General features: G+C 48.7%; 1 pseudogene; it reads right to left on the bottom strand.

Moving 5' to 3' along the window:
* Positions 1-2,596: 2,596 nt before the first annotated feature.
* On the bottom strand, positions 2,597-7,946 carry LOC120374481 (annotated as a pseudogene).
* Between the last annotated feature and the right edge of the window lie 16,872 nt (positions 7,947-24,818).

Here is a 24,818-nt window from a genome sequence, read left to right on the forward strand (position 1 = left end):
CTGTAGCTGAAATCACAGATATTCATTCCCAGGGCTGGCCTTACCATGAGGCAAACTGAGGTGGCAGCCTCAGGTGCCAGACTGTGGGCGGGCACCACTAGGACCCAGAGTGTAGAAAATGTGTCTGGTGCCGGTGCATATGTATTCTCCCTGCTCTAGATGCACAGAGCTGGTGGAGTGCTGTGCTGGAGGAAGGAGGGCACAAGAGACGTAACAGGAGGCAGGAGAAAAGGTGAGAGGGAATGACAGAAAGCAGCAGGAGCTGCAGGGAGAGAGAGGAGGAGGCGCCTCTTATGTACCTCTCCAGCACCCCCAGGAGCCTGGACTGATTCACACCAGCTTCTTAGGGAGCTTCCTGTTTCCTGCTGCTTCCCTGAACCCGCTTGAGGAGAACAGGCAGTCACCTGACATAATAGGAGCCAGTTAGGCCCTTAAGATGCTGATATCTTCCCTCACTCAGGCCCTGCTACCAGCCTGCTTATTTGTCCCCTTCAACTGAGTGTTGAGAGCCACTCTAGCTGGCACAGAACAGCAGTCATGAGTGAAAGAAGAAAACGCCCCTCTGGGGCAGCATTCAGAAAAAGAAAGAAAGCAAAGGAAGCTTTTCTATCTAAGCAGGAAGGAGCTCTCCTGAGACACATAGACACAAATGTTCACCGTGAGCCTTCCGGCCCCAGTGATGATGTGAGTGGTGAGGAGATGCCTGATCTCCCAGTTAGTCAGAGTGCAGGTGACCTGGCAGCTACTGCAGCATCCATATCTCCCATCTCAAATGGATGTAACCGTGCACATTCCTGAAGAAAAGCGTAGATCAGAGAAGAGTGTGGTGGAGGCACAAGAAGCAGCTGCTGCTGAGTTTAGTTCCTTAAGTCTAGATGATCCAGGACTGTGGACCCACTTGAGCAGTAGCCTGAGGGACTTCCTTGTTCTGCATGGGCCACAGCAAGTGAAACTTCATGTTCCCCAAAGACAATGAAAATAGAAGTTTCCATCCAACACATTACTGGCGTGAAATCCCCAATGGTGACAAAGTGGAGAGGCCACGGCTTATGTACTCAGAAACCCAGAATGCTGCATACTGTTTTTGTTGCAAACTCTTCCAGTCTAATGTTCCAGCCTATTGGGTTCTACAGAAACAAAGGACTGGAAAAATCTGGCAAGAAATCTGGCATGCCATGAGAAGGCAGCAAATCACCAGAGAGCATTGCATAGGTGGAAAGAGCTTGAGATGAGACTAAGGTTAAAGGCCACCCTAGATGATCAGCATGAAGAGAAGATTGCATCAGAGTCTCTGTACTGGCAAAATGTTCTGAAAATGCTTCCGACCCAAAACCTAGCACTTCAGATCAGCTGTCTGGGCCAAACAATGGAAACTTCCTTAAAACTGTGGCGCTGATGATGGCTGAGTTTGATGCTGTACTCCAGGAGCATCTAAGAAGAGTCACCACTCAAGAAATGTACATACACCAGTACCTTGGAAAAACCATTCAAAATGAGATCATATAGTTACTGGTATCAAAAATCAAACAGAAGATTGTGGCAGATTTGAAGTCAGCAAGATATTACTAAAAAGAACAGGAGGACTTGTGGCACCTTGGAGACTAACAAATTGATTTGAGCATAAGCTTTCGTGGGCTACAGCCCACTTCATGGGATGCATGCAGTGGCAAATACAAGAGGAAGCTATATATACACAGAGAACCTGAAACAATGGGTGTTACCATACACACTCTAATGAGAGTGATCAGTTAAGGTGAGCCTTTACCAGCAGGAGAGGGGAAAAAGAATTTGTAGTGGTACTCAAAATGGTCCATTTGCAGCAGTTGACTTCTGGGCTGCACACCTAACATCAGCCATATGCAATAAATGACTTTAATGGTGCATTTTGTAACAAGAGAAGAACCTAGTGAAAATGTCCTTGCAACGGTGACTGTCACAGAGCATTTTCTAGAATTTATTGACATTGATGATACTCCAGGAGCTGGTATGACAAATGTGCTTCTTAAAAAGCTGGAAGATACAGGAATTGCGATAGCTGACATGAGAGGTCAGGGCTATGATCATGGTGCCACCGTGAGAGGAAAGAAGAGCGGAGTGCAGACACGGATCCGAGAGTGAAACCCTCAAGCTTCTTTTGTCCCATGCGGTTCTCATTCATTGAACTTGGTGGTCAGTGATGCAGCATCAGCTTCTAGTGAGGCTGCTGAATTTTTTTAATATAATTCAAAGCATCCATGTATTTTTCTCTGCATCGACTCGTCGATGGCAAGTTTTGAAGCAACATCTGGGAACATTCTGTCTGACATGGAAACCTACCGATGCACACTCTGAACCCTCTGAACAAACCCACCAAAGCTCAGAAAGGTCTCTAAGATCCAAGAAAGTTAGCAGCTGAAACAGATGGCAAAATGGGATTTATGACCTCTAACATCGCTGGCAGCCAGTGGGGCCTTGCTATATTGCTCACTGCTAGGAGAATGGCGTTCACATAAACATTTACTTATAAACTGTTCAGTGTGAAAGCCTGAAGTGCAGCACTTGGGACACAGGCTGCCGTGGTGTTTTTGAAAGAGAGAATCTGCCAAGTGCTGAGATCTTACTGCAGTGCACTTACCTCAAAGGTGAATTCCCGCTGAGCAGCAAGATCTATCTTATTGCCGACTAAAACAATCACGAGCTCATCGGGAAGAAATTCCTTCTCTAATTCCCTCAACCATAGCTTTGCTCTCGCAAAAGTTGCCTGGAAAGGTGAGAGAGAGAGACACACACACACCGACGTTAAACCAACAGATACTCAGCAGCTGTCACATGGCCCAAAGGAGATTGGCAGGTGAGGGGTAAAAATGGTAGAAACAAATGGGTAATGCACTTGACAGATAGTGATGCTAGGAGCACTACTCAGCATGGAACCAGCTCTAAATATACTTGCTTCCCCAAAGCCAAGGATGACTTCTCCTCCATCAGACATGACCCAACCACCATGGATCCCCAGTGGGTCGTAGACCCAGCCTACAGGTGATGGGCTGAGGTGATTGGGCTCTCTTGTGATGGGGCAAGGATTCTTAGTAGCTTGGTCTACCTCTTCCATAAAGCTCTGTTACTGTGAGATGTTACTCGTCAGCAGCCTATGGTCTCCTCCTTCTGTAACTACCATGGCAGTAATACAGACATATGGCCCTCGGTGTTGCGGTTCCTGTGGGTTGCATATTACTAGTAAAAGGGAAAAAACCTTCATAACGTAGTGGGAGATCATGCGACATGTCCCCCTGGAACAGTCCATCAGAAACAGACATTAGTGTAACTCATTTTATCTCTCTCTAAGTCAGGGCTTGGCAACCTTTCAGAAGTGCTGTGCCGAGTCTTCATTTATTCACTCTAAGTTAAGGTTTCGCGTGCCAGTCATACCTTTTAATGTTTTTAGAATGTCTCTTTCTATAAGTCTATAATATGTCAACTAAACTATTGTTGTCTGTAAAGTAAATAAGGTTTTTAAAATGTTTAAGAAGCTTCATTTAAAATTAAATTAAAATGCAGGGCCCCCGGACCGGTGGCCAGGACCCAGGCAGTGTGAGTGCCACTGAAAATGAGCTTGCGTGCCACCTTCGGCACCCTTGCCATAGGTTGCCTACCTCTGCTCTAAGTGGTGTCGGTGCCACTAGATGGGACAGGACGCCACACCCAGGTGTGGGGTTACATGAGGGTAGGGGAACAAAGAGCACTTAGTGATGCTCCCTCATTACCTACTTGGCTGGTGAGCTGGACTGGGCTGGGAGGCAGGGGTAGACAGAGAAATCTTGGCTTTGAGGGGGAAAGCGTGAGCATTTATTGTCCACTGTCAGTGAAATGTCTGTACCAGTTCCTTGCATGTCTTCACCCACCTTTACCAGAAGAGAAGGATAAACCTGCCCATGATGTGTAGCCCTTACGTGATGTGTGCAGGAAAAAGCAGTCTTGGTTGAAATGTCTGGAGACGTATTGGGAAGCGACCCTACACTAGAACTATTGCAGCCTACCAGCGGCGTGGCTGCATAATCAAGATTCAGTTGGGATATTTTAGAAAGATAAAGACAAACCCTTCTGGAGGAGAGAGGCAGGAGAACAAGCCATTGCTGCTCTTACCTTTCTGGCTATGTCAAATACAAGAAGGGCAGCACTCGCCCCCCTGTAATAAAGATGGCAAACCCCTCATGGTACTTCTCCTGTCCTGCAGTGTCCCAGATCACAAGCTTGATCGTGGCAGTCTCTAAACATACCAGCTGGGTGAAGAAAGAACCTGGAAGTGACAGAGATGGGACAGCTCCTTGAGAAAGCCATAGCATGCACCTTAATTAATGTTAACCTTCATCTCGGTGATCTGTGTGAAAGATGGGTGTCGAGATTCGGTTGGAAAGGGCTGCAGGGGGAGGGAGGATGAGAGAGAGAGAATTAAAACACCCCCTCCCCCACCAAAAGCAATGTAACAAACAGGCTGGTGACCTGGTCTTACCCAATCACAACCCGGTAGTACACCAATGCACATCAGCAGGGTGTAGCTGGGAGATGGGGAGGGGAAGAGGAATGAGAACAATGGTTCTTGCTCAGTCCATCAATATTAGTGGCATTAGCAAGCTTTGGTTTTGCAGCTGTCTAGCTGGAGGAAATGTGATGGCAGGGTGGGAATTAGGAGTCTTGAGTTCTAATCCAGCTGTACAGTGCCTGGCCCCTGTTGGGTGCTGCTGTAACAGAAATACTGCAATCTCCCCGACACTGATTTGCATGACCTTGGGCAAGTCACTTAAGGCTCGCGTGGGCCCCTAAGCACAGCCCTGATTATACAGAAGCAGCGCTGTCCCAGGAGTAGCCCCGGGGAGGTGCTCAGATGCTTCTGAGCTACAACTGCTTGTTCTTGCTCTTAGCCCATGCCAGCAAACCTGCCCCACCCCCAAACTGGCAGGGCTCTGCTGGCCAGTGGGCGGGGGTGACACCAAGGCCATGCCTGCTCCCCTCTCTCCCTGCTCTAGGGAAGTGAGAGGGGCACGTTTGCTCCTGCACACCTGGCCCAGAGGCGTAAAGGGGGGCAGAGGCCTTTGCTCTCCCATACTCCCCCAGGCAAATGTGTGGGCCAAGTCCCAGCCTAGCCCCTAACCTTCCTGTCTCAGCTTGCCCAGATGGATAATGGGTCTAATTAAAATCCACCTCCCTGGAGTGCTGCGAAAGCCAGCAAATGTCTGCAAAATGTTTGAAGATCCTTGGTCTGAAAGTGCTATAGCAGCTCAAATGTGCGGCTGTGCACAGTAGATAGGCAGAAGCCATCGGTTAAGGGCCAGATTGTCTGACAAATACACGGGCTTGAGGTAAAGCGGGCAGTACAGAGCCAAAGCTCTCCAGAGAGCCTGGGAGGGACAGAAGCTTTCTCTGAGTGCCAAGTAACGTAGGCGAATGACACCGCACTCCTTGGTGTAGGCACTGTGACTGCCTGGTGTGTGTGGCAGCAGGGAGACCCCTTGGGCCCTCCATCCCCACTCTCCTGGCAAAGGTCGGGGCCCTTCTTTAAAACAGGAAGAAACGGGTCTGTCTGCCTATTTCTGACGTAAAGACACCGAGCCAGATCCTTGCTTATGTAAATTGGCCTTGCCTCCATTGAAGTCAACATCTAACAGGTGGGGATCAGTCCCATGAACATCAATGGCCTCCCTAGCTCATACCAGGGTCTGTAAGCTTGCAAAACTTCCTAAAGAGACTTAACCGACCTTGGGTTGACATCTCCACTAAAAACTAAAGCCATGTTTTCCACCAATGTTGCCTACTGAGATGAATGTTTTTGCTTCTGATGATGGGAGCGCGTAGCAGAACTGGGTGAATAATGGTGGTTTGGTTTTGTTGTTGGCAATTTGAAAAGTCAAAACAAAATTGATTGCAAGTCCAACACCACATGAAATGTTTCAAAGATTTTGACTCTACGTCGAGAGAAATTTTATTCTGGGTCAAATGAAACATTTATTTTAACTTGGACCATTCTAAATAATTTTTTTTAAAATAAGACTAAAGGAATTTTTGAAAGTCATTTCAAACCAAAAAAATGAAACATTGTGATTTTTTTAAAAAACAATTCAGTGAAAATACCATGAACTCACAAGGTGGGTGAGATAAGATCTTATCTCGGACCAACCTCTGTTGGGGGAAGGGACACACTTTCATGCTACACAGAGCTCTTCTTCAGGTCTGAGGAAGGAACCGGAGTATTACAGCTAAATCCTCCGCTTCCTACCCAGAGCCGAAGAGCTCTGTAAAGCTCAAAGCTTGTCCCCTCTAGGGTGACCAGACAGCAAGTGTGAAAAATCGGAATGGGGTGGAGGGTAACAGGCACCTAGATAAGATAAAGCCCCAAATATTGGGACTGTCCCTGTAAAATTGAGACATCTGGTCACCCTAGTCCTCTCGACCAACAGAAATTGGTCCAATAAAACACCTACCTTGTCTCTTCAATATTCTGGGACCAACCTGGCTACATGAACACTGTTACCATGAACTCCTAAAATGTGGTCGTGTCCCTGGATCTGCAGCTTTTTCAGAAAAAATGTTCTGCTGAAATTTCACCTAGTTCTAGTGTGAGTGGGTGTCTGTTGAAACACAAGGAAAATGTCAAAGGCAGGTTTGCTGATCACATTGGAGAGGCTAGATGGGCTGCTTTGACTAGAGTGACTGGAGCGATATCATGGGCAGAGCTGCTGGGAGTCTGGGAAGATAGCCTTTTAAATGTCATCCGTTGGAGGCTCCGTTGTCATACGTCCTCTGTCACAAACAGGGCAGAACAGAGTGTTACGTCTGTTTTTCTGACACCCAGGAATTCTACAAGGGGTGGTTCCAACCAAACCCACTAGATCGGACTCTGAAGCGCAGTTCCTGGGATTCCAGGATGCGCCTTGTCAGTTTGTGCAGCGAGAGTAAGAACGTGGTGCAATGTCGCAGTGAGCGCTGGGACTGGGACTGGCACCCATCCAGAGATAATGCAGTGTGATTGGTAGTATTTCTGTGGGGGCAGCTGGGAGAGCCAGGACTGAAAATCTAGAACATTTAATAGTAAATGGTGAACACTCTCTTGGGTTACTCAGAACTGCAGGTGTAGACCAAAACTCTCCGCTGAGGTGACCTATTTAAATGCTGCACTACCTGCAATGAACCGCTAGCTGTCACTCTGACTCCACAATGAACACAGCTGTGTTGCTGGTCCCCTGTTCATGATTTCCTGTCTCCAATCTACCCCAGCAGAGAAATGTGTCCTGCCTGTGGCCTGAGCCTCCCTGCCAGTGAACTCCAAAGGCCCTTTGCCACTGGTGTCAGTGGAGCAGGAGATGCTGAGGCCTGACTTTTTTCAGACGTGCTTCTTAGGTTGGTGCCTAAAGATCCAGCTCTGAAGAGCAGCATCAGACAAGGCCCAGCTTTTAAAATGGGCACATCAGCCTGCACAGCTTGCGCCGCCTTAACCAGACTTTTCTGGATCTCGCCGTTGTCAGTCCTGTGCCTGAGCTGAGAAACCAAACTAACCCCGTGCTCACGGGCTGTACCGTTGGGGGTCTGTTGGGTCACGTTCCGTTAGCCGCCAGAGCTGCCAGCTGGAGCCCCTAACCCTGCCTGCTGAGTGACGTCCTGCTGCTTCTCTGCTGGGCCTGAGAGCTTAAGCAAAACCAGACTTCACGCTAGCGTCGCTCCGCTGACTTCAGCAGAGACACTCCTGCTACAAGGGAGACGCAGATCAGGCCCTTTGTGTTGCACCAAAGGATTGGTTCATTGCTGCCACTCACTCACATCCCACAGTGGGCACGGATTCCCTGACGTCATTTTCACACGCGGCGGAAGGCTGTGCTTGACTTTCCCACAGCCGCGCTCCCCAGCAGAACCACCTTGGAGATGTAGGCTTGCTCCGTGGACGGCCCCGCCCCCACCTGCTGCGTTCTTCTCGGGGCCATATTCTGCAAAGAAGGGAGAACTCTGTTCAAAAGGCATTGACAGTGCGCTCCAGGGCCCTCGGATGATTAGCTGTGTACACTCTAAAGAGTTAGGCCCCAGGCCTCGATTTCCCACTCAGCGTAGCAGGAGACGTGGCTCCAGTTTAACCCTGATACTCTATGATTCTATCTGCTATTCTATGATGCTGTATGATTTAGTTGGGAATTGGCCCTGCTTTGAGCAGGGGGTTGGACTAGCTGAGCTCCTGAGATCCCTGCCAACCCTGATATTCTATGATCCTCCCTGCACCCCCGTTCCAATCATTCAAGCTCAACATGCTTAAAAGAATCCTAATGGGAGTCTAACCCTACGGGTACATGTACAGTACAGGGGGCTGTACCGACATAGCTCTGTCACTGTATTGGCCAGTATGACGCCGTGGTATAGACACAGCCCACACCAACAGAAATGGGGTTTCCTTTAGTGTAGGCCACCACTTCCCCGACAGACAGGCGCTTCAGCGATGGAAGCCTTCTTCTGTCAACACAGCTGCAGCCACCGTGCGGGTTAGGTTGCCATGGCAATGTCACGCAGGAGTGTGGCCAACCACAGGGCAACGTGCTGACCTAACTTTGGTGTAGACCAAGTCTAATCCATAGACTCATCAACAGCCTGAGCTGCTGTGGCCACAGTCACAATGTCAGGTGGCCTCTCGTAGCAGCACTGTGAACTCCAGACTCCCTGTCCTAAATACTGGTCATAGCACACCAACCTGTTTCCCCCCCAATACCTGACCTCCTGAGAGAGCTCTTCCGTCAATACACTGGCTTGGGCTCTTGGAACCAACTTGATACAGGTGGTCCCAAAGCTTCCAGCGCTAGGCTCACAAGGGGCAGTCCGGATGCACAGCCATGAATCAGTCGGACTTTTTCCTTACCAAGAAACCTCACTGGCCCTATCCCTGTGGTTCTCAGGAGTCTCAAAGGCCAGGGGAGGCTGGCTATGGTGGGAGGCCTGGGGGAGGGGGGTGGAACCATCAGTGGCTGAACTTTCAACCCTAGCAAATAGCTTCTCTTGAAGTCAGTTTCTAGTGCTTGGTGTTATGAAGATGGGCCACATTTTCAAGGCTATATTCAGTCTCTGGTCTGGCTCAGCTCAGTGCACCAACTGAGTGTGGGGGGGAGGGGTGTGCAAAGAGGTCATTCCTGCAGCTGGGGGTCCTGTCCTGCACTTTAGGAGCGGAGGGTTGCTCAGAGTTCTTGCTGATTGGCCATATAGGGTCTGGGCATTTCGCTACATCACTAAATTAGCACAGAAGTCTTAGCAAACTGTATTTCACCCCTCTAATGTTGGTCAAGATACACATGGTGCCAGTGATGACCTGCCAAAATCTTAACAACCGGTTCCCTATAAAAAGTTCTGATTTAAGAGGGGGGAACGGGGGAGGGGCCAGGGCAGGGGGAGACATACCCGTGGGGCCAGGAGCCCCTGCAGGGCCTGGGGCAAATTGCCCCACTCGTCCCCCCGGCAACCCTAGAGCTTGCAGCCCCTTCCCCCCTTACCTTGCTGGCAGCTCAAAGCAGCAGGACGACTCAGGATCTCAGCTGAGCTGCCCAGCTGCTGGCCATGCTGCAGCTCTGCGGGGTGGGGGGGCCTGGGGGTCTGGGAGGAGACATCCTCATGGGGCCAGAGGCCTGGGGCATATTGTCCACTTACCCGCCCCACCACACAGGCCTGGAGCTTGCAGCCCCCTTACCTTGCCGGCAGCCCAGAGCTCAGCTGAGCTGCCCAGCTACTGGCCGTGCTGCAGCTCTGCAGGGGGGTGGGGACTCGGGGGGCTGGGAGGAGACATCCTCATGGGGCCAGGGGCCTGGGGCAAATTGTCCACTTACCCCCCCCCCACAGGCCTGGAGCTTGCAGCCCCCTTACCTTGCCGGCAGCCCAGAGCTCAGCTGAGCTGCCCAGCTACTGGCCGTGATGCAGCTCTGTGGGGTGGGGGAAGCAGGGGAGGCCCAGGGGAGACATCCTCGTGGGGCCAGGGGCCTTGCAGGGCCTGGGCCAATGGTCCCACTTGCCCCCTCCCCCCCGGCCAGCCCTGGAGCTTGCAGCACGACCCCCCACACACACCTGCTGCCTCAAAAAGCGGCAGCAGGACGACTCCCGAGCTCAGCTGCCCAGCTGGTGCCGGCGGCTGGCCATGCTGCAGCTGGGGGGAAGCGGGGGAAGGGCCGGGGGAGCCTCAGCCTCCCCAGCTGGGACTCCTGGGAGCAACAGATCTTTGCCCACCCCTGGCCCTTTAACAACCGGCTCTCCACGGAGGTCTAATTTTAGCAACCGGTTCTTGGGAACCTGTGGGAACCGGCTCCAGCTCCCCCCTGCATGGTGCCTCCATGGGGCTCCACTGCTGAAACCTATGAGACACCAATGGTGCCCAGAGAGCAGCAACCACTCCTCTGTGGTGTGGTTCAGCCTGCCCGCCCTTGGCCAGTGTGCAGTCACTGGAGCCTGCTAGGCAAGAAATGGAGCTGTTGAGTGCAGAGCCGATCTCAAGGCATGTGCCTAGGACAGCAGCACGCACGAGACCATGACATGGGCATGATGAAAGGAGGCAGTTGGATCTTCCAGAGTCGTCTCCCGGGAGCCATGCTGGTGGCTTCATCTCCTGCTCTGGAAGGGGCAGCGAGGGCAGCCCACGGCGAGTGGAGATGGCAGGAGGAGAGGCACGCAGCTTGGGAGAAGGGAAATGGAAAGCAAACAGTGCGAGTCCCGGGGCGAATGAGATTCATGTCTTCGATCCTGTAGCCCTGAGGTTTTCAATTCAGTGTCTTGGTGCCTTGCAGAAGCCTGTGATGACCCATCGACCCTGAAGAAGATGGAGCCTCAAGACACTGCAATTTTACTAACAATGCCTGGCCTCAGCTCAGAGCTTCACCTTTATTTCCCTCAACACATTCTCCGAAGGGCTGGACAGAGAGGAGGAGGCAGTCCCGTGGGACAGGGAAATCCTGCCGAGTTGTGCTTACAGAGCTCTGGCTCCACCTCGCTACCCAAGCAATCAAGTCCCGAAAAGAAACTTGCTGCCTGTTCCTGACAGGATTTCCAGCCCACAGTGTCTGGCAAAGCAGCCCCAGCTCTTTGTTACAGCACACACCCACTCTGTCTCGTCCGCAAGTCTCCATTGTTGTGAAACCAGCGCGTCTGTCTGCATTTGAAAGCAGCGTTGTCAAGGCTGGGAGCTGGGAGGGTTAACTCAGTGGGCCAGATACATGCTGGGTGTAATTCTGGTGGCTTCAGTGGAGTGAGTTGCTTTCCTCTTGGGTTGGTGCAGAGAAGTCAGTGATTGGACCCAGCAGTGTTCAAGAGTTTGCAGTGGATTTAAAGTGCCCACTCCCCACTGCCTCGAATGGGCGTCACGTGGCTAAAACCCAGCCCAACACTCTGAAACTGTGCGGCTAGATGTTTGCAAAGGTCACTCTGCAGTTCTCCAAGTTCTTTCCATTCGCCCCTCTCGCCCCCATGGGCAGGAGCGACAGAAGCTTCCTAAAAGAGGGCTGGAGGCCACCTCAGTATTTTAAAATGGAAACATCTAGTTTAAGAATGATCCATGTGAATCCTCGTGTGAGTAACATGTCATTGCATTAGGCTTTGGTCACGGCGGAAGCACGACCTCTGCAGATCCGTCCTGCAGTCACTTCATTGCAATAGCAGTGAGCTGGACCCAGAGTTACCACGTCACAGGAAATTCTGTGCTTTGGGGCATTTTTACCGTTCTGAAATGGAACAAAAACAAAATATTTTATCTCCAGCGGAATCAAATTCCAAAAAAAGGTTGGGGGTCAATCAAAACGTTTCATTTCTATAAAACTGAAACCTTTAATTCCCATTTCGATCTCAAACCTTTCAAATGTTTTTAGATAAAAAAGTTTGGTTTTTTTTGAAAAAGTCATCTTCAACTGAAAAATGAAAATGTTCTAGTCCCAATATGTCAAAATTGGATGTTTCAACGTTATTAAAATGCTTCTTGGGATGTGGAGAAAATTCATCAAAATCAACATGTTTTTCAAAACATTCTGATTTGACACAATTTGCAGTTTGGGGGTTAAAAAAGCAAATGTTGATGAAAATTTTCCAACTAGCTGTAGTTGTGACCAACTAATGGTATTTGTATCGTCAGCCTACTGTTCTTATTCTCTCGGACACGATAGCTGAAATGAACAATGCGACTTCTCCGCAGCTGCTGCCTCATTTTTAGTATAATTCATGGAGAAGCTACTTAAATGCTCAGATTCCCTTCATGACCCTTTAGAAGTCACTTCCATTCTCACTAGTATAGTCCAAGCTGAGATCCTGAGTTCTCTTTAAGTTGGCATATGGCTAGGCTGTTCCAAGAAACCAGTATAATTATCTCTCTGTTAGAAACCAACTTCTAGCCACAACCATGTCATCACAGCCCCCTGCAAGTCAATTAAATGACCAGTTGTGTATATATCTCACCACTGAGCTGACATCAAGCATAACCCAGTGACCCAGATCCTCAGCTGGTGTAAGGCAACTCAGTTGAAGTCAATACAATGATGCAGATTTATACCAGCTGAGGACCTGGCCTGGTGTTTTTTTAAAGCCACAGTACAGTCTCACCTTGACTATAAACACATCCTCTGCTATGTGCAGTGTGATGGGTTGGATCACAGAAACCCCCTTGGGAGCTGCCACCTGATGTGCCAAGACTACTTCTGCCCCTGCTTTCCCTGCCAGCCTGGGACTCCAGCACCTTGTCTTGCTAGGCCAGACACGCCCGTGTGCTCCAACACAGACCCAGGGTCTGAATTACTTGCCCCAAAGCTGCAGACTTAACTGAAAGCAGCTCACAGAAGTGTTCCTGCCTTTAACACACAGATGCCCAACTCCCAGTGGGGTCTAAAAGCAAATAAATCCATTTTACCCTGGATAAAGCTTATACAAGGTAAACTCATCAATTGTTTGCCCTCTATAACACTGATAGAGAAATATGCACAGCTGTTTGCCCCTCCCCCTGGTATTAATACATACTCTGGGTTAATTAATAAGTAAAAAGTGATTTTATTAAATACAGAAAGTAGGATTTAAGTGGTTCCAAGTAGTAACAGACAGAACAAAGTGAATTACCAAGGAAAATAAAATAGAACACGCAAGTCTATGTCTAAGTAACTGAATACAGCTATAACCTCACCAGTTCCAGTAAGCTTCCTTTTACAGACTAGTCTCCTTCTGGTTTGGGTCCAGCAATCACTCACCCCCACCCCCCTGTAGTTACTGTCCTTTGTTCCAGTTTCTTTCGGGTATCCTTGGGTTTGGAGAGGCTCTCTTTAGCCAGCTGAAGACAAAGCGGAGGGTCTCCCAGGGGTTTAAGTAGACTGTCTCTTGTGGGTGGAGGCCTCCTCCTCTCTCCTATACAAAGTCCAGCTCCAAGATGGAGCTTTGGAGTCACATGGGCAAGTCACATGTCCCTGCATGACTCAAGTTTTACAGGCAGCAGCCATGGCTTACCTGCTACCTTGAACATCCTCGTGTAGACTTCTTATGTGGATTGGAGCCTCCCAAGATCCATTGTCTCTTAAGTGCTTCTTGATTGGGCACTTAACTTGCACATTCCTTTCTCAAGAAGCTGCTCAAATGCTTTACAGAGGCTACTTAGAAATCAAGCAAGTATACAGCCAATATTGCTAACTTCAAGTACAAAAATGCTACATGCATACAAATAGGAGGAGTGTATTGAGTAGATCATAACCTTTACGTAGATATATTACATGGCATGTGTAGCATAAAACATATTCCAGTTATATCATGTATACATTCATAAGCATATTCCCATGAAGCCTTATGGGGTTCACCGTCACCCGCAGTTCCCCCTTTAGTTCAGTACCAGTCTATCAGAATCTCATGACAAACCTCGGCAATGTAAAATAAGACTCTAGCTTTCAGGCCATTTTGATTTATCTGCTTTCATCTGCCTCTGTCCCTATATATCTGTACATATGTTAAGTCTTACAATAAAGCCGATTTTGTGTTAGGAGATCCTAGCACCCCATTTTGCGTCTGCGTTCCTCCCTCTTGATCTCGGCAGAATTGTTTGCCTCTCCGCTGACTTTCCTCACTTAACCAGGCAGTGCAACTGCATCATATTTGCAAAATACAATTGTTAAAGTACAGGAAATGAAGCTGTGGCGTTGAAACAGAGGATTGGGGGGCGGGGGGGAGAGAAATACATTCATTAACTTGGCATGGATCACAGGCCTGTGTTTTCACACTCATTCAGGAGCTACAGAGGAGACTTATTAAACAGTGCCCCATAGCATACATGCCCTATTGGCTGCATTTTGTTATCTGGAGCCTGTTAAGCACAGGAGCTACCAGAACATCCGCGGATTAACAAATGGGATTGATGCATAAAAGGAAGTAGGAACAGGAGAAATTCTTTAGAACAACCCTGCCCCCACCCCAACAAAAAAGGTTTGATTTATTGGTGCATTAAGTTCTTTGCTTATTTGAATGGCCACACCTCTGCAAAGACCAAACAAATCACATTCCGATGCTGTGATCTAATTCGGGCTCATGCAGTTTGCAAGCAGGCAGGTTTCATGGTGAATCCCATCAGCTGAGCTGGTGAGCTGTTCAAAATGGCAAGCTGTAAAGTTGAAAACCATGAAAGGATTCCTGGATGCACAAACCAGAAGGGCTGTGGTCATTTTTTCTTTAACGACTGGCTTACAAATTGCGGGACACAACGGCTGATTTATGCAGCTTAACTACAGTTACACAGTAATTTCCATGAGAAACATCCTCGCCTCTCAACGCTGCAGTGCGCTTTCAATTCTGGAACAGGACAAGCGCTTCCATAAAGTAACATTTCCTCGTCAAGGCTCCGTTGGCGGGAATATCCCACCCGCTATGACTAGTTTAGCAGTATCTGTGTCTATTGCCACTGTAGCCAAGACCTTTAGAATCCAGCTTTTCCAGCTGAGCAAAGCATATCCTGAGGTTTTGCCCTGATTCCGGTCTTCAGTGTAGCTGGTCTAATACAGTCCCGTTGTAGACAAGGTAAATGGTGTGTTGAACTGGTGTAGCTTATCTCTGCATGAAACCAGGCTAAGCTACACTGGTGACAAATAGCAGCATTACCTTGTTTACACTGGGGTTTTGCAATGGGGCCTGGAAACAAGCCAGATCTCTCAGTGTAGAGCAGTAGTTCTTAACCCAGGGCCCAATCAGCACACAGCTGCAGCCCATGTGACATCCTCAGAGCCATTCAGGTAGTATATATGTTGTGTGGATGCGGCCCACATAACACAGAGAGCTGCATGTGCAGCTCACAATGGTAAATACGTTGAAAACCACTGGTGTAGAGGGAGCCATAGAGAGGCTGGTGGGATATAATTGGTTAAATAACCATGTTACAGTATGTTAGGATTGGTTAGTTAAATGTCAGTACAATGACTGGTTAAGGTCTAGCTAAGCAGAACTCAAGTTTTCTATGTAGTCTGCAGTCAGTCAGGAAGTAAGGGGATGGGAACAGGGGCTGGGGTGGGGGGTGGGATCATGTTTTGCTAAGGGAATGAGAACAGGGAATAGGAACAGGGACACAGGCAAGGCTCTGTGGTGTCAGAGCTGGGAAGGAGACACTAAGGAAGGAAACTGGAATCATGCTTGCTGGAAGTTGACCCCAATAAACATCAAATTGTTTGCACCTTCAGACTTGGGTATTGTTGCTCTCTGTTCATGCGAGAAGGACCAGGGAAGTGAGAGGGTGAAGGAATAAGCCCCCTAACATCTCTCAAGGATTAATTCTTGAAAATAAATATCAGTGAACTGCAACGCAATATAAAATCACTGCCACTAACGTGGGTGGGTGATCAAATACTAGCAGAGCGGTAATTAATGCTGAGGACAGGGCAGTGACGCAGAGCAATCGGATCCGTGATAAGCTGGACCCATTCAAAGAAAACAAGTTTGAAAGAACCAAAGGAAAGGTCCTACACCTAGCAGCAAAGCATGCAGGCCACACCTGCAGAATGGGGAAGTGTATCCAGGAAAGCACTAACTGTGAAGAGGATTGAGAGGCCATGCTGGGCAAGCCATTCAACATGAGCAGCCAGTGTGATGCTGTGGTGCCCAGGGCTAACGCCATCATTGGCTGGATGAAAAGAGCAGTGAGGAGCACAGGGAGGTGACGCACCATCGGTAAGACTGACCCTGGAATACTGCATCCAGTTTTGGCGTCCGCCTTTGAAAAAGATTTTGAAATATTGGAGATGGGGCAGCAAAAAGCAATGAAACGTTTTGAGGGCTGGAGAAAAATGCCTGCTAGTGAACTAGTGAAAGAGCTCAGCATGTTTAGATTATCAAAAAGATCAGGAGGTGATGTCATTGAAGTGTTGAAGTGACTTCATGGAGAGAAAATAGCTGATATTAAAGGGCTCATTAATCTAGCAGAGAAAAGCATAACAAGTCCCAGTGGCTGGAAACTCAAAAGAGACCAATTCCTATTAGAAATAGGGCACAAATAGTCAACAGTGAGGATGAATCACCAAAGGAATAAACTAGAAAGGGAAGTGGTGGGAATTCCCCATTTCTTGAGGTCTTCTAATGAAGACTAGATGCCTTTCTGGAACGTGTTTAGTCAAAAACTAGCTACTATGCTATACAGAAAGCAAGTGATATGCAGGGTGTCAGATTCCATGGTCTAATTGTCTCTTCTGTCCATAAAGTCTACTAATTTATGAACAACTGAGCGTAGCATGGGGAAGAGCGTCTCGTGTTCTACTGTATAGTCGGTGTCATCCCCACAATGAAGAGTCATTGAGTGGGGTGATCCAGGGGAAGCAGCACAAACATCCAATGTGGCTGGACAGGGGCAGGACATCAGCACTGCAGGGGAGGGGTGGGTGTGGCAGTGACATCACAAGGGCCTTTGGCAGGACCTCAGCCTATTGGACAAAGGTGGTGGGAGGCGATGATCTCACAGAGAGCTCTTGACATCATCCAGGCAGGACAGGGGTGCACGACAGGGGCAACCTTGGAGATCCCTGTGGCTTTGCTTCAGCGCGTCTCCATCTCGAGGTCTCTCCTTGAGTACCGAGATAATTCACTTTTACCTACGTGAGCGTAACGAGGACCCTCTTCAGAGTTTTCTCTACTTCAATTATTGATTTTGCCAGAAAACAGACGTCCCTATATAGAAGGTAAGAGCCTCTGAAAGATTTGGAACCTGTTCAGTCTGATCCATCAGGTGCCGGCTGATTTTTAGGAAAGGAAAACACTAGATTGTGGGGGCAGCATTTTATTTCTGACCTAGGACTTTGTCCCTTAGAATCACTGGGGACATTGGGGTTTCTCCTTTTTGTTTTCCCTTTTCCTGTCTCTCCCTCCTTTCTCTTCTTCTCTTGCATCTTTGTCCTTTCCCCCTGCTCTCCTTTCACCACCAGGACCTGTGTGCGCATGTGGAGTGGGGGGCAGGGGTGGGGGGTTGCGCTCCAACTCTCCTTGCGGGAGGCCCTCCCAAAGATGTGGCTGGAATAGTGCTCTAAGCGTGACTCCCTCCGGTGGTGACCTGCGACAGCTGGTGAGACCTCTCCGCTTTCTGAGTCTCAGAGTCTCAATGCTGATTGGGCCGAGCATGGGGCTATTGTGAGGGAGGAGACTCAGGTCCTTGTTACTCTCTTTTAAGACCAAGGAAATAAGCCAGAACCAAACGTGTTTGTTTGCTCTTGCTGCTTTTCTCCATTCGTTGTCTTTGAGCAATTCATGAGTCTCTCTCTAATGGGCTAGTTCTTCTAAACTACTTACTGAATCATTAGCTTTTAATAAAGCCACATGCAAACCCAGCCTGCCAGTAACAGAGGAGTCAGGCAGCACCCTACAGAATGGGGGACAGTCCGCTGGAAAGCTGTGACTCTGAAAAGGATTTGGGGGCCATAGTGGATGAGCTGCTCACCATAATCTGTCAATGTGAAACTGTGGTAAAAAAGGTTAAAGCCATTCTTGGCTGGATAGAGTAGTGAGTATGGAAAGGTCAGTGATTTCCCTACACCCCCCCTGAATTTTCCCAACACCTCCCCCCCGCCCCCAGTTTTGTGAGCTAGTTACATACCAATTTAGTGACTGTTTGGAAATCTGAATTTAAACTGAAACATTAATACACACTTTAAAAGCTTATACAGTGTATGATAAAATATGTGTATCTGAAAAAGTATAATAGATTTGAAAAGTATGAACATAGACTAGCTTCCTTGCTTCCTTATACAGCTGTTTTTTATGACAGTGTCAGTGCATTCATTTCGGTGATGTTGGCCAACCTAATAATTTCAAATGATGATTTGTAAGCAAAGTCTAAATGAGTTCTCCCTGACAGCTAGTGATGAGCTGGGGGCTAAGGCTTCAGGGACAGATTATATTTACATTTACACCTAATCTACCTAGGTATCCAGCAAACAGAGCTGTGTTGTCCAAGTGATAGATTTTGGCTGGGGTTGGGTTACAAACCACTTGAATGTGGGGGAAAGGGGGGATGAAATGTTGTTCTTATTGATGAATAAAGGGCAGTAGAACTGTACTTAGTCTGTGATGTGGAACTTAGTCAACTTGTGGAACTCCTTACCTGAGGAGGTTGTGAAGGCTAGGACTATAACACTGTTTAAAAGGGGACTGGATAAATTCATGGTGGCTAAGTCCATAAATGGCTATTAGCCAGGATGGGTAAGAATGGTGTCCCTAGCCTCTGTTTGTCAAAGGATGGAGATGGATGGCAGGAGAGAGATCACTTGATCATTGCCTGTTAGGTTCACTCCCTCTGGGGCACCTGGCATTGGCCACTGTCGGTAGACAGATACTGAGCTAGATGGAACTTTGGTCTGACCCGGTACGGCCATTCTTATGTTCTTATGATTTGAAGGCATCTAGAGAGAGGGTGGGGAACCTGTCCCTCTCCACTGTTTAAAGACAGAGCTGATTAGGCTCCATAGATAGTCTTTTGTTTTGTTAAGTGACCACTGCAGCTGAAATCACTGACAATCAGGTCTAAGTGCTTAGTCCTGTTGTGGGGACAGTGTTCCTGTGGGGACAGTGTTTTTGTGTAAGAGACAGCCCAGACTGCACTAGCAGCGAGGTTCCCGCACTGAGGGCTCAGCTGAAATCACTGAGAGCTGGTGGAACCTCAAGAGACCAACTCGCAGAGGTCACTGTGGTAGGTGACAGCAGAAGGTGACTGTGCAGGGCCATTGGCAACAGAGTGGTGGAGTGAACGGTGGCACAACGAACAGCCATGGCCAGAGCGAACTGTGCCTTTTTGTCCCCCACCTGGAAGGTGTACTCACGTGAAAGCACCTCTGAACTCTGAGTCTCCACTGACCAAGGACCACACCGGTGAGTGGAGTGCGGTGGAGGGAAAAGTGAGGGGCATGTTAAATAAACATTTGATGGTTGGACTATATTTTAGTCACTTTGCTCCAGAATGCTAGATTTGTGACTGGGAATGGAAACTTATATAAATATGTTTCCCAGTAGGCCAAGATTTTTAAAATGCAGTATTTGCCAAGGTTGTTATCTCACATTGTTGCTATCTTGGGAGGTCATTATGCTGGGGAGTTTCTGTACTAAACATTTTTATTATAATTAATTTTTACATAAGAATGGTCATACTGGGTCAGACCCGTGGTCCAGATAGCCCAGTACCCTGTCTTACAACAGTGGTCAAGGCCAGGTGCTTCAGAGGGAATGAATAGAACAGGGAATCATCAAGTGACCATCCCCTGTCGCCCATTCCCAGCTTCTGGCAAACAGGCTAGGGACACTCAGAGCATGGCGTTGCATCCCTCTCATCCTGGCTAATAGCCACAGATGGACCTGTTCTCCAGGAATTTATCTAGTTCTTTTTAAAATCCTGTTATAGTTTTGGTCTTCACAGCATCCCCTGGCAAAGAGTTCCCTGGGTTGACTTTATATTGTGTGAAGAAATACTTCCTTTTGTTTTTTTTTAAATCTGCTGCCTATTAATTTCATTGGGTGACTGCTAGTTCTTCTGTTATGTGAAGGATTAAATAAAATTTCCTTATTCACTTTCTTCGCACCAGTCAAGATTTTGTAGACCTCTGTCATATCCCCATTAGTCATCTCTTTTCTAAGCTGAAAATTCCCAGTCACTTTAATCTCTCCTCCTGTTTCATACCCCTCATCATTTTAGTTGCCCATCTCTGTACCTTTTCCAATTCCAATATATATATTTTTAGGATGGGTGACCAGATCTACACACACTGTTCAAGGTGTGCATGTACCATGGATTTATATAGAGGCAATATGATATTTTCTGTCTTATTATCTATCCCTTTCATAATGATTCCCAACATTGTTTGCATTTGTGACTGTTGCTGCACATGGAGTGGATGTTTTCAGAGATCTACAGTGCTCCTGTTCTTTTAAAAAAAGCAAACAGAATCACTGAGTGGATGTTTTCAGAGAAATATCCACAATGATTCCAAGATCTCTCTCTTGAGTGTTAACAGCTAATTCAGACTCCTTCATTTTGTATATATAGTTGAGATTGTTTTCCAATGTGCATTACTTTGCATTTATCAACATTGAATTTAATTTGCCATTTTGTTGCCCAGTCACCCAGTTTTGTGAGATCCCTTTGTAGCTCTTCGCAGTCTGCCTGGGACTTAACTATCTTGAATAGTTTTGTATCATCTGCAAATTTTGCCACCTCACTGTTTACCCATTTTTCCAGATGAATATGTTGAATAGGACTGGTCCCAGTACTGACCCCTCAAGGATACCACTATTTATCTCTCTCCATTCTGAAAACTGATAATTTATTCCTACTCTTTGTTTCCCATCTTTTAACCAGTTACTGATCCATGAGAGGATCTTCCCTCTTACCCCATGATGGCTTACTTTTCAAAAGTCAATTTAAATTAAATACATTTTTTTAAATTATATATTTTTTTTAGAAATCTAGATCTGTTATGTGTTTTGGTGTAACTTGTATTTTCCTTATGTTAAATTTGGATTATCCTAACAAAACATTTACTTTATTCACTTTCTTCACATCAGTCAAGATCTTATAGACCTTTAGCATATCCCCCCTTAGTCGTCTCTTTTCTAAGCTGAAAATTCCCAGTCATTTTAATTTCTTCTCCTGTTTTATACCCCTAATCATTTTAGTTGCCCATCTCTGTACTTTTTGCATTTCCAGTATGTCTTTTTTGGGATGGGGTAACCAGAGCTGCACACAGTATTCAAGGTGTACATGTGCCATGGATTTATATAGAGGCAATATGATATTTTCTGTCTTATTATCTATCCCTTTCTTAAAAAAGCAAAGGTTTCAGAGTAGCAGCCGTGTTAGTCTGTATTGCAAAAAGAACATAAGCTTTCGTGGGCTACATCCGATGAAGTGGACTGTAGCCCACGAAAATTTATGCTCAAATAATTTTGTTAGTCTCTAAGGTGCCACAAGTGCTCCTGTTCTTTTTAAAAAAGCAAACAGAATGTTGGGAATCACTGACTGCCGCTGCACACTGAGTGGATGTTTTCAGAGAAATATCCACAATGATTCCAAGATCTCTTTCTTGTGAGTGTTAACAGCTAATTCAGACTCCTTCATTTTGTAAGCATAGTTGAGATTGTTTTCCAATGTGCATTACTTTGCATTTATCAACACTGAATTTCATCTGCCATTTTTGTTGCCCAGTCACCCAGTTTTATGAGATCCCTTTGTAATTCTTCGCAGTCTGCCTGGGACTTAACTATCTTGAATAGTTTTGTATCATCTGCAAATTTTGCCACCTCACTGTTTACCCATTTTTCCAGATCATTTATGAATATGTTGAACAGCACTGGTCCCAGTACCGACCCCTCAGGGATACCATTATTTATCTCTCTCCATTCTGAAAACTGTTAATTTATTCCTACCCATTGTTTCCCATCTTTTAACCAGTTACTGATCCATGAGAGGACTTTCCTCTTACCCCATGATGGCTTACTTTTCAAAAGTCAATTTAAATTAAATACTTTTTTTTAAAATGTATATTTTTTTAGAAATCTAGACCTGTTATGTATTTTGGTGTAACTTGCATAATTCTTATGTTAAATTTGCATAATCCTAACAAAACATTTACTTTATTCATATCTCTTTTATATATCTCATTGGTCCTGACACCCCCCCTGTAAATTCGAACACCCCCCCTAATTTCAATTCCTTGGGAAACCACTTCAAGTGATCCAGCATTGGTGAGCCTGAAACTGGAATGTTGAATCCAGTTCTTGTGTCCTCATTTTGAATAGTATGTTAAACAATTGAGAGAGGGTGCAGAAAAGATTCCGACTTGAGTGAGCATGTCCTGGGCTCTCTCCCTGCCTCTGTGGGGGTTGTTGTCTGTTAGTTAGACCAGGAGTCAGGACTGTTGGCTTCTCTTTCTGGCTCTGTCCCGCTTTGCTGTGGGACTCCTTGGAGTAGGTCCAAGGGAATAGGGTGGATTCTCTAACTCCTGGCAGCAGTGAGCCTGGGTGAGGAGGGATGCTCAAGCTGTCTGCGAAGGAGAAAGGGATGTTTCCAGGTGTTGAACGTCAAGAATTCTAAACTTTGCTAAAATGGCAAGTGTAGAGAAACAAGAAAGAGTTGGGGCCAAACTTTAACCATTGTCTTCTTTAAAGCCCATTCGGGATGTGAGGCCCAGAGAGCCCAGTCCCACAGATCAATAGGCAGCAATGGAGCCAGGAGTGACACTCCTCTCAAAGGCAGGGGAGGCGGACACTGGGGCCTGGTTGCGATTGCCAGCTGTGGGAGGAGTGTGCAGCAGTGGTTAGGAAGGGTCCATCCATGGCTCTGACACTCGGTGTGACCCTGAGCCAGTAGCTGAGGCCTGTTTGCCATCAGTAGGGTCGGGGTCCCATGGCTACAGGCCAGGGGGGTTGGGAGGCTGCAGGAAGGTGTGTAAAGTGCTGGCATGTCAGGATCCTGGAGGGAGCTGCTTGTCCAGAGTAACCGATGGTCTTTGGGACTGACCCCATTGCTCTAAAAGGATGAGACTTCCTGGATCTGGCAGCAGCAGCAGGGATGACGAGGGGGAACGTTGAGGGGGAGCAGATCATGCAATGAACTCCTGCCAGTGTGTGTAGCTTGCACTCCCTGCACTCCTATGGGGGGTGAAGGGGCTGCTGTGGTTGGAGCAGGGCTGAGGAGGGACCGAAAAGGCCCAGGAGTGACCCCAGACTCACACCTGCTCCCCGCTCGATTCCAGGATGGCCAAGCTCCTGCGGAGGTTCAGGAGGAAGGCTCTGCAGGTGCCCCCAGAGCCTTCGGGAAGGAGCGGCCATCTTCCCAAGGGGCAGAGCCACCTCTCCGTCCCCGCTGGAGGGGAAGCAGCTCCCATCCAGCCCAGAAGGCGGAAGTTCCCAGCCTTCTGGAGAACAAAGCCAGCTCCCGGCGCAGGCGCCGACCTGGGAGAGACCCCGACCAAGCCCAGGTGGAGCTGGTTCAGGATCAGGATTTGCAGACAGGACCCAGCCCAGGAGGGGCACCGGGCAGGGAGGCTCTGGGGCCTGTTATGTGGGCAGCAGCGGCCCCAGGAGCCCAGCCCTCATTCCCAGCAGGGGGCATCGCCCTGCCCGGGCTCTGAGGATCTTTCAGCCCCCTCAGACCAGGAGGTGGAAGATCCCAGCACCAGCACCATCAGATCAGCACGGGACAGCAGCAGTGCCTGGGGCTCCAGCAGCAGCGAGGCCTCTGGACGCTGCTGCTTTGTTCCAGGTGAGGAGCCAGGCTGGGCTCAGGGAGGGGTGAGGACGGGGATGTGAACACCCTGGGCCCAGACACTCTCCCAGGGATATGGCGGGGGGGGTCCCCAGCCCAGGTGTCTGGCCTGAGCCACGTGAACCCCACTGACACCAGCAGCAGTCACACAGCTGCCCCTGCAGCACGGGGAGCTGGGGGTGGGGGCATCACGCGCTGCTGCCACTTTGTCCCTTGCGGCTCCGGGGCTGGGGGAGTCGGCACCTCCGGTGGAGTCCTGGACAGTGGCGGGGGGGGGCTCTGCTATGGGCTTCTGAAGCTGTTGGGGGCTGAAGGCAGCCCTGAGAGGGAGGTGTGGGGCCCGATCTGCCCTGGGTGCCTGAGGTGGGAAGGGGGGTCCTTAACCCTGCGCTCCCCACCACACCCCTGTCCTTCCCCCAAGGGGCAGCAGACATCCCCCTGTTCCCTTCTCTCCCGGGTGCAGGGACCCCCACGGAGTCAGCGGCGGAGGAATGGCTGGAGATGACCACCGAGGAAGCTGCTCTCAAGGTCATCGGAGAGCAGCTCCAGGGCAGAGACAAGGTACAAATGTTCCCCACCTGGGCTGGAACCAAGATTGTCCTGTCCCTTCCCAGCATCCCCACCCCCTGCCGAGGGTCTTGTCCCTGATGATCCACCACCCCTAATGGGGCCCTTGTACATCCTTGATGTGGGACCCCCAAGATGGGGGTGTTTGTCCCACAACAGCCGAGGTCTCCTCCCCCCACAGGCACTGTCCCAGTTCCCAGTCCTGCTTGTGTAGGAGTCGTGGGGGATTTGGACACTAGGCGGCTCCCCACAATCCCCCACTGAGGCCTGAGCCCTGGAGCTGGTGTGGGTGGGGAGGAAGGTCCCTAGCTAACAGGTTCTCTCTCGCTATCCCCCACTCCCGGTGGGTACAGGATGAGGGGCAGCAGCTCAGGTTCCTGCGGGCCATCTACCCCGCGTGTCTTGCTGCACAGGACAGAGGGCAGGACACGCTGGAGCCGCGCTGCTGCAAGGCGGCTGTGGTGGAGAGGATTGTGGTGAGTGAGACCCGTCATCCGGCAGCTGGAGGGGGGAGAGAGACGTGGGATTGGCCGGGGTATGG

Source organism: Mauremys reevesii, linkage group 11 (assembly GCF_016161935.1).
Source record: "Mauremys reevesii isolate NIE-2019 linkage group 11, ASM1616193v1, whole genome shotgun sequence".
NCBI classification, from domain to species: domain Eukaryota; kingdom Metazoa; phylum Chordata; order Testudines; family Geoemydidae; genus Mauremys; species Mauremys reevesii.